Consider the following 9,193-nt stretch of genomic DNA (forward strand, 5'->3'; position numbering starts at 1 on the left):
TGGACAAAGAGGAGTAGCAATTTTAATACATAAAAATATTAATTTCACAATATTCAACATAGTTATAGATCCAGAGGGCAGATTCATAATCGTTAAACTATCTATACTTAACCAAAAGCTATGTATTGCAAGTATATATGGTCCAAATGTTGATGACCCCTCATTCTTCCACGGATTTTTTAGTACACTCTCCGAACACCTAGATTGCACAATTGTTCTTGGGGGTGACCTCAACCTGGGGCTAAATGAAGAAATGGATAGGCTCAATACAGCAGGAACTCAGCACAATTGGCAGTCCACAAATATGATCAAACAGTATATGAGCGACTTTGGTCTTTGCGATGCTTGGCGCTCCCTTCACCGCAACAGTCAGGAATATACTTTTTTTCTCGCATGTTGATCACTCCTACTCCCGTCTGGATTATCTCCTAGTCAGCAGCTCACTGCTGAGTGACATCTCAGACACTGAGAGTGTGACCCCATAAAGACTTCCCTAAAACTGCTGGTCTGGAAAGTCCAGCAGTTCATCAAACCAAAAGCACTTAGACTAAGACAGATATAACTACGTTAATCCTACCGTAAAACAATAAAACAAGGTACGACCTTTTCCCATGCTCCTAGGATGTGGGGGTGAATGCCAGAACACCCTGGAATGTTACAGACTTCCTAGGATGAGACCAACTACATACTTCTAAACACAAATGATTACATGCAGTATTCTACCATATACAAACTTATATCATTAAAGATTATACTGACTACTAAGTACAATTTTCCATTGACACATATACTTTAAAAAAGAATGGACTCTATATTTAGGCTATAATGGCATTCCTGGAACATCAGCATCTGTCCTCTGGGAAGCAGGGAAAGCTGTGATGAGAGGTAAAATTATTTCTTTCTCATCACATAAGAAGAAAACAAATGTTCAGGAACTAGAAAAAAAACATCAAATCCTTAGAAAAAGCCTATGTGTCACACCACGATCAAGAAATGAAATGAACAAAATACGCAAAAAAAAACTAGAATTAAATGAAAATGTTAATAAAAAAGAATAAATTCTTAGTACAAAGACTTCCTGCAAAATTCTGAACACGGTAACAAATCCTGACAATAATCACTAAAGAAAAAACAACCATATGTGCTGTTAAAGGTTTATCTGGGAATACAATATATGACCTTAAAAAAATAAACAAAATTTTTAGGGATTTCTATGAAATTTTATATACACCACAAATAAACTCATCTAAAAACAAAATTGATCAAATTCTCGACAATGTAACTCTTCCAAAATTACACACCCAAGCAATGGCACTGGATTCACCACTGATGCCAGGTGAACTCCAGGAAGCCCTGATAAGTATGCCCAATAATAAGGCTCCAGGTCCAGACGGCTTTCCAGCAGAATTTTACAAAGAATTCTGGACGATTCTAGCACCAGTTTTTTACAGAACTTTGTTGGAAATCAAAGAAAATGGCAGACTACCACCAAATATAAATTCTGCAAATATTAGTCTCTTACTAAAACCAGGCAAAGACACTGTATTTCCTGCAAGCTATCATCCAATATCCCTTATTAATGTAGAGCTTAAAATAATCTGCAAAGCTCTCTCAAAGAGATTAGAGAAAATAACCCCCCTTTTAATTCATCCTGACCAAACTGGTTTCATAAAAGGTAGGCACTCATCAACAAATACACGTAGATTCCTTAATTTAATAGACTACTCATGCAGTAAAAATATTGAAATCATAATATTGTCTCTTGATGCAGAAAAGGCGTTTGAGTTAACTGGAAATTTCTATTTGCAACTTTACACAAATTTGGTTTTGGAAACTCTTTCGTAAGCTGGTTAAAAATATTATATAACTCCCCAACAGCTTGTGTCAAAACAAATGACCAAACATCCTCCAGCTTCTGTCTCCTAAGGGGCACCAGGCAGGGATGCCCACTTTCCCCTTCACTGCCTAACTTTAATCACTACTTTTTAGCCAACAGGATTCAGTTCATCTCTAGATGGTTAAAACCAGTGTTGGGTAAGTTACTTTAAATTAGTAACTTAGTTACATTACTAGTTACTTCTATCAAAAGTAACTCCGTTACTTCAAGTTACTCATTACTTTCAAAGTAACTAGTTACTAGCAGTGTTGGTCAAGTTACTTGAAAAAAGTAATCAGTAATTAATTACTGATTACTTCTCCAAAAAAGTAATCCCGTTACTTTACTGATTACTTATTTTCAAAAGTAATTAATTACTTAATTACTTAGTTACTTAGTTACTTTTTAAAAACATGATTTACAACCTGAATAGGTGATAAAGCATAGATCTTTCAGCCCAATTCTACTTTTTCTACATAATCCATCATACAAAATGTAATCAAATGGAAAAGTCTTTTTTTAAAACTTGTTTTGTTAGTTTTAATCTTTTAACTTTATGCATGAAGCAAAATTTTAATTATATGCACCATTCTTAAACACAGCAGAAAATAAATAAAGTCAAAGACTAGCGGTCCTTTTGCTCTATTTTCACCTGTAAAGCAGGAGTAGAGTAGGCGGAGGTTTATCCTGGTGCAGGTGTGCCGCAGCGGTCAGTGGAAGGATACCGCAGTTTCTCTGTGAGTTTCTCATTACGACATAGCTACTTGGTGCTTGCTTGGAAGTTTAGGGGGGGTTTTTTTCCACTGTAAAAAGAAGTTTTCTTCCCAGGCACAGCGGACACTAATGTTTTTGTCACTTTTTACGGAATCAAACTCAAAATAAGGTCAGTACTTCCACGCTTTAAACGCTGCACGCTCATACTCTCTCCCGCACTCGATATATGATCCATTGTTGATCTGCACACAGCTGTTGTCACGAACATCACACTCGCTTACGTCACTGTCATGAGACATTCTCGCAAGAAAATCATGGTTTTAGTAACGCAGTAACGCAGCGTTCCTACGGAAAGTAACGGTAATCTAATTACCGTTTTTGCAATAGTAATCCCTTACTTTACTCGTTACTTGAAAAAAGTAATCGGATTACAGTAACGCGTTACAAGTAACGCGTTACTGCCCATCTCTGGTTACTAGGGAAAGTAACTTTGGTTTTACTCAGAATTCTCTTGTAAATGTGTTGCTTCCATAACTTTGCCAGTCTTCTAGCTTGCTTACTTGCAACAAGTGCACTGTGCCACCTACCAATAGAAAAAATAATAATAATGTGCATATTTCCACAAGAGAAATCCCACGCCTGGACCGTCGTTGACCGCGGCCATGATTCTAGCCTACGTCACAGCATCACATGCGCTTTTTACATCCAACACAAAAACTGCAGTGTGATGCTTTTGATTGTACTCGGAACTTGGAAATTCTGACTTCCGAGTAGGAAGATGTAGGCAACACCAGACTGCAGATGAGCTGCATACCGGGCTGGACTGGGACAAAAAATCGTCCCGGGCATTTTGACTAGAGACTGGCCTGCCACTATAGGAAAAATCATAAAGCCTTTGAATGAAAACAAACGCTGTTGTGACAGTGATGTAGGGGAGACCAGGGATAGTTGTAACATTTTTGACATTTCTGTCTGTAAATTAGAGCTCTTTTAAGGTAGTGGATTTAAAATGTAATGCAAAGTATTTACATGTCTCTGCTATTAAATAGTGCAGCTATTTTCTCTGCAGCACAATTACCCATTGCATGATATGGCCTCAAACACAAAGAGTGAAATGTTACAATTAACCCCATAGTCTGGGTTAGTTGTAACATATCCTGGGGTGAAATGTAACACAATGAAATAAGGGTACTAACAAAACATTAACATGTAATCTTTGTTTATTCAACACATGAATGCACTTAGAGCCATTTATGTAGCTATGTGTGTGTTTGACAGACTGCAAAAATCTAGCTTTTGAACATATTCCAACCCCCCAAAAAAGGCAAATTATGGAATTTTCTGCAACTGAATATTTCATTCATTTTGGTTGGTCTTCCTTGAGTTTGGCCTCATTGGCTCAGTGGGCATTATAACCTACAACTTTTGCACCAATTTTGAACATAACAATGAAGCTGAAAAAATGTAGTTGTTCACCAGCATCGCAATTCCATTACTTTTTATCATGGCTTTCCTTGGTGTGGTTTGCAAAGTGCTTCAGAAAGATGAGGAAATCTGTTTCTTGCACGCATCCTGACTTATTTCCACTACCAATACTTCCTACTGGTCCATCTCTGACACAGTGGTCTGCATAATGTATGTGTGGGAACACAAACAGTGGAGGAATTGTGTTGCCAATGGCATTAACCGCATATACAAAGGTGACCAGTGAACCTCTCTCTGCTGATGTCGTTGCCCCAACTTGTTTAATATAAGTTAAAGTAATAGTGTGGTAAGTTGTAACGTCTGCATTATTGTTACAACTGACCCAGACTCCTATAGCCATGAACTAGCTAACATTACAGCCAACGGCTAAAACATTAGCACTAAAGACCTACACAGAATATATCCCCATAGACATACAAATAACATAATTTAAGTTTGATGAGTTTAACTGCAAAGCAGATAATGCTATTAGAAATTGAAATAAAGTAGAAAAACTTACTTTTTGGCATACAAATTACTTTTTTTCGTGTTAAATTGTCTGTGTTTGACAAAATGTGCTGATTTTTCACATGTGATAGAAGAACTGAATTGGGCATGCACAGGATGAGTCACATCATTTGAAACTTAGCCCTGATTGGAGAAATTGGAAGTGTTACAACTGACCCACGTTACAACTATCCCCGGTCTCCCCTACACTGTTTTGATGGTATATATGTATCAATCTATCAATCGTTTGTTGTAAGATTCAGATAATTATTTTTTAAAAGCGAGACATTTTAAATGACATAACAAAGAAAAGTATTTCTTTGTGCCCCCCTCTCCCTGTTAATGCCCTACCTGCCCCCCTGGCAACACTTTGCTAGACCCGCCCCTGCACAGTTACCAGCTGTCAGCTACATAGAAAAAGGATCCTGGTGTTATTTGTCTCTTAGAAACAGTTCATAACTTCCTTTCAACTCATTCATGTCACCTAAAAGGTAAACCTGTTTCTCCATCACCGGTTCAGCTCTGATGATTCAGTAAGGACATCCCCTGGTTTCATCTTCATGTTTCCCTCTCACCAGATAACCAAACCAACATCATGACCAGCAGCTTTTTTGCAGCTGTGGCTCCAGCAAACATCAGCTGATACTAGAAATTAATATTAAATAAATTCTAACAACAGCTGATCAAGCTTTAACGTGCTGCTGTTGTTTAACGCGACATCAGCTGGTTTCCTTCTGGCGCAAAGTGGGCGATAAACAAACAAGAGAGAACAGCCGATCAGCTGATCGTTGATCAGTTTCATGATTGAAGTAGAAACAGGACAGGGAGGGGAGAGAATGAGAGAAGAAGAGGCAGCTGTGCAGCAAAGACACAGAATAACTCCAGCTTTGTGTCTTTTTCATTGCAGCTGAAGTCCGGGACAAACTGTGTCTTTTCACCTCAATACCAAACGCGCAATATTTTCTCTGAATACGAGACGATTCTGTTTTTTACGGGACGGTTGGAAACTCTAATAATTAACCTTATGAACAAAATAAAGTTCAACATCTTCATAGCACCCATCCAGCTGTATAGAAACTCCGTCATGCTAGCTAGTACGCAGTATGAAAAAGTCGAGTCGCAGTATGAGTTATTGTAACTGACAGTAAAAAGTCAGCACAACGAAAATAAACTCCACCTAAACTTGGTTTATATCTGACTCAGATAGACTGCAGGTCATAACTTCTTACCTGAAGTTCAGTTCACCTGACACTCGGACCAGCGGCTGCCTCGGGTCTCTGCTCCTCCTCCTGCCTCCCCTTTCTCTCATCCACCTGCTGCCTCCACCACTTGCTAATGTTACTGAATCGGTGGAAGCTCTGCGATAGCCACCACACGAAGTAACGAGTAACGACCCTATCTAAATCCCAGTAACGACTAACGCGTTCCACAATAATAACGTAGTTACTGTAACGCGTTACTTAATAACGCGTTAGTCCCCACACTGGTTAAAACACACCTTCTTAGATGAATCCTGGATAGCTGTAGAACAGGCACTATATAATCTAGAAATTTCAGACCTACCATTTATCAGCTCAAACATCAAATGACATGAATGCTTTAAAAGCATCAACATCAGCTCTTCTCTGACAGCATGGTGGGAGTTTCTAAAAATAACAGAGTCTTCATTAATCCCATGCAAACGTACACCTATCTGGAACAATCCGGACATATTACAAAACAATAATATGATCAACTTGCCATATTGGAGTTATAAAGGAATCAAATACTTGGAATATATATTGGAAGGAACAGACTTTATTTCATTTGACAGACTAGTTATACAATATGGAATCGACAAGAAAAGATTTTTGGAATATCAACAAATGAAATCCATAGTAAAAAAGAAATTTAATCCCAGTGAAGCTGAATTACGTGGTGCAATTTTTTTAACTTAACCCCCCAGAGCTGGGGCTCTGGCTGGGCCTTGGGTCCTGGTTGTTGTGTCGCCGGGGTTGTGGGCGGGTGGGTGCATGGTGGCTCAGCCCCAGTGCGGGGGACCTCTGGTGCATCGGCCCAACTGGAGGGCTCTCTAACTGGTGGGGAGGCTGTTATATCTTTGCAGGTGGTCTCCTCTCTACAGGAGCTCACTCTGCAGGTGGGGGAGAGATATAGGAGAGGTGGAGAATGAACTCAATTGGGTGGAGAATGAACTCAATTGGGTGTCTATTGTCTTGTGTAGTCTGGGAAATGATTGGATGATGGGTCGGGTGGGCTGTCCCTGACTCTGTGGGGCTGGGCGGTGCTGCTGCTGTGGGCCCCGGTCCGGATGGGCCTGGGCCCTCTTGCCCTGGTGGGTTCCAGAATGTGGGGGTGCCTACTGGGGTCAGCAGGGGAGCTGTCCCCAGGGAGGGCTGCTTGCCCCTCCCTTTCTTCCTTCCCCATCCTCAGCTGCCTCCCTCTTCCTGCTCCACCACACCCACACACGCAGGGCTTGGGGTGCAGGTGTGTCACCAGGGTGTATGGGAGGCACTCCCCTTCTGTCCCCTTCTGGCCACCTGTGCCTCAATTTTATTCCGCAACCTAGACATCCACATTACTCATACTCTCATAACACATACATATAAGACCTTGGGGGTGGGCACGTTATACAGCGTCCAGAGGATGCTCTGTGTATTCAAACCCACCTCTGGCGCTGGTGCCCTACCCTCAATTTTAAATGCATATAGACACTGAGGGTTTTCGGGAGGAGCCGTGCTGCTCTCTGGCATGAAGCACCATGCCCTCCTGTGTTTTAAATGCACTTTAGAACAGCACACAGCAACACTACATATGAGCGGGCGGAGGGAGGTTTGGGGTCTTCACTCACCCCCGTTCTGTTAACCGTCGGGGCTGGGGGCTGGGAGGAGGTGCTGGCCATCAGATTGGGGTCCGGGATGTGGGGCCTCCCTGCTACTGCAGATAAGAAGGCAGTCTGCTTGCCTCCACCCCAGAGAGAAGGGTTACATCTCCTGGGTCTAAGTACGGTTTACCCCTCTGGGGGCAGGACCTGGGATATAGAGTATGTTTGGGGAGTGTGAATGTGTGTACAGTGTATATTTGTGTCTGTCTCCTCGTCGGGTGAGTGCCGAGTATTTGTTTGTGTATATGGGGGTGGGAAGGCACGTTTGTGTCTGCGTGCGCCTGTTCATCTGTGTCAGGTTGGGTCTTAGACTCCACCTCTCTGGGAACATCTCAGGCTCTCCGAGGTATGGAGGCCTATCTCACCACACTCCCTGCCGGTGGCTGATGCCCTCAAACGTTGGTGTGTTGGTGGTTCTTGGTGTCTGGGTTGCTCATGTATGTACCAACTCACTCCTGGTGGCTCGAGTCTGGGCCCCTTCCGGGGGGGTGGGGTGCCCTCAGGCCTCTTGCCTCTGGGTCTGAGGCTCCGTAATCTCTGGCACAGCTGGCTGCCGGCAGAGCCCGCGGGCACGTCACTGCAACCCCCTCTGGCCCTCTCTTCCCAGGAGGGTGGCACAGTTGCCCCTTTGGTGGTCCTCCTTGGGTCCTCGTACTCTGCGGCCTCTGGATGTCTGGGGCCTGGATCTCGTCCTGCTTCATGCTCTGGGGGACGGGACTATGGCTCCCCACACTCGCTAGCAGATCGTTACATGGAGAAACCTTTTGAATATAATCGTGCTGATCCACACAGGTGTACACACGGGTGTTCACAGACACAAACTACACCTTACTTGGCTGCTACCTCAAAGCACATTGTGCGCTGTTATTGCTGCACAATAATATTTAATATTTAGTATCTACTGTTAGCTAGTCTATTGTGATGGTGTTGTATTTATTATGTTGCTCTTTTTTGTTTGTTTTCTCTTCTGTTTTTTTTTTTTATTTATCTCCATACAGGTGATCCAGGTGTTTTGTTTGTTTTTCTTTTTTTTCTTCCCCCCCCCCCCCCCCCCTTTTCTCACCATCTCTTCTCCCCTCTATTTTTCTTCTCTCCCTCTCTTTCATTCTTTCTCCCTGTCCTATCCCCCAGTTATGTCTGTCCCGTCTGTAACAATCGAAAATCAAATAAATACATAATTATAATAAAGGTCAATAAAATGGACCAATATGGCAAGGCCATGATGATCCACTTGGTAAAGTAAATCCACTTAGCATCTTTCTTGGCCTTCAGACAACAATTCTGATGGCTAAAGATCCTAACAAGACAGGCAAAAAAAAAAAAAAAAGTACAAATCTGTCAACTGTTTTATCATTTTTAAAAAATGCTTACTGTCATGTCAAAATACTTATGGGCCCCTGAAATGAGACCCAGGAATTGGTTACAGGAAGAAGGTGATAGACTGTCTGAAGCAGTTAGAAGAAGACAATGCTACTGACTGGACCTAATACTACAGGCTATACCCAGGGGAATCTATGGTCTGTATGGTTAACCAAAGATACATAAACAGGGTGTACCTTTAAGACCAATTGTCTGTATGATTGACTCCGTCACCTCTAACATCTCAAAGTTTCTGGCTCCGATCCTCAACCCGTTGGTAGGCAACTTTGAACACCATATCCAGAACACCTTGGATTTTGTTGAGAAGGTTAGAGATGTCAAGTGGAGACAGGTGAACAATAGTCTCATATGATGTTACATCTCTCTTCACT

This window comes from Neolamprologus brichardi, chromosome 7, assembly GCF_056152115.1.
Source record: "Neolamprologus brichardi isolate AB-2024 chromosome 7, ASM5615211v1, whole genome shotgun sequence".
Lineage (NCBI taxonomy): Eukaryota > Metazoa > Chordata > Actinopteri > Cichliformes > Cichlidae > Neolamprologus > Neolamprologus brichardi.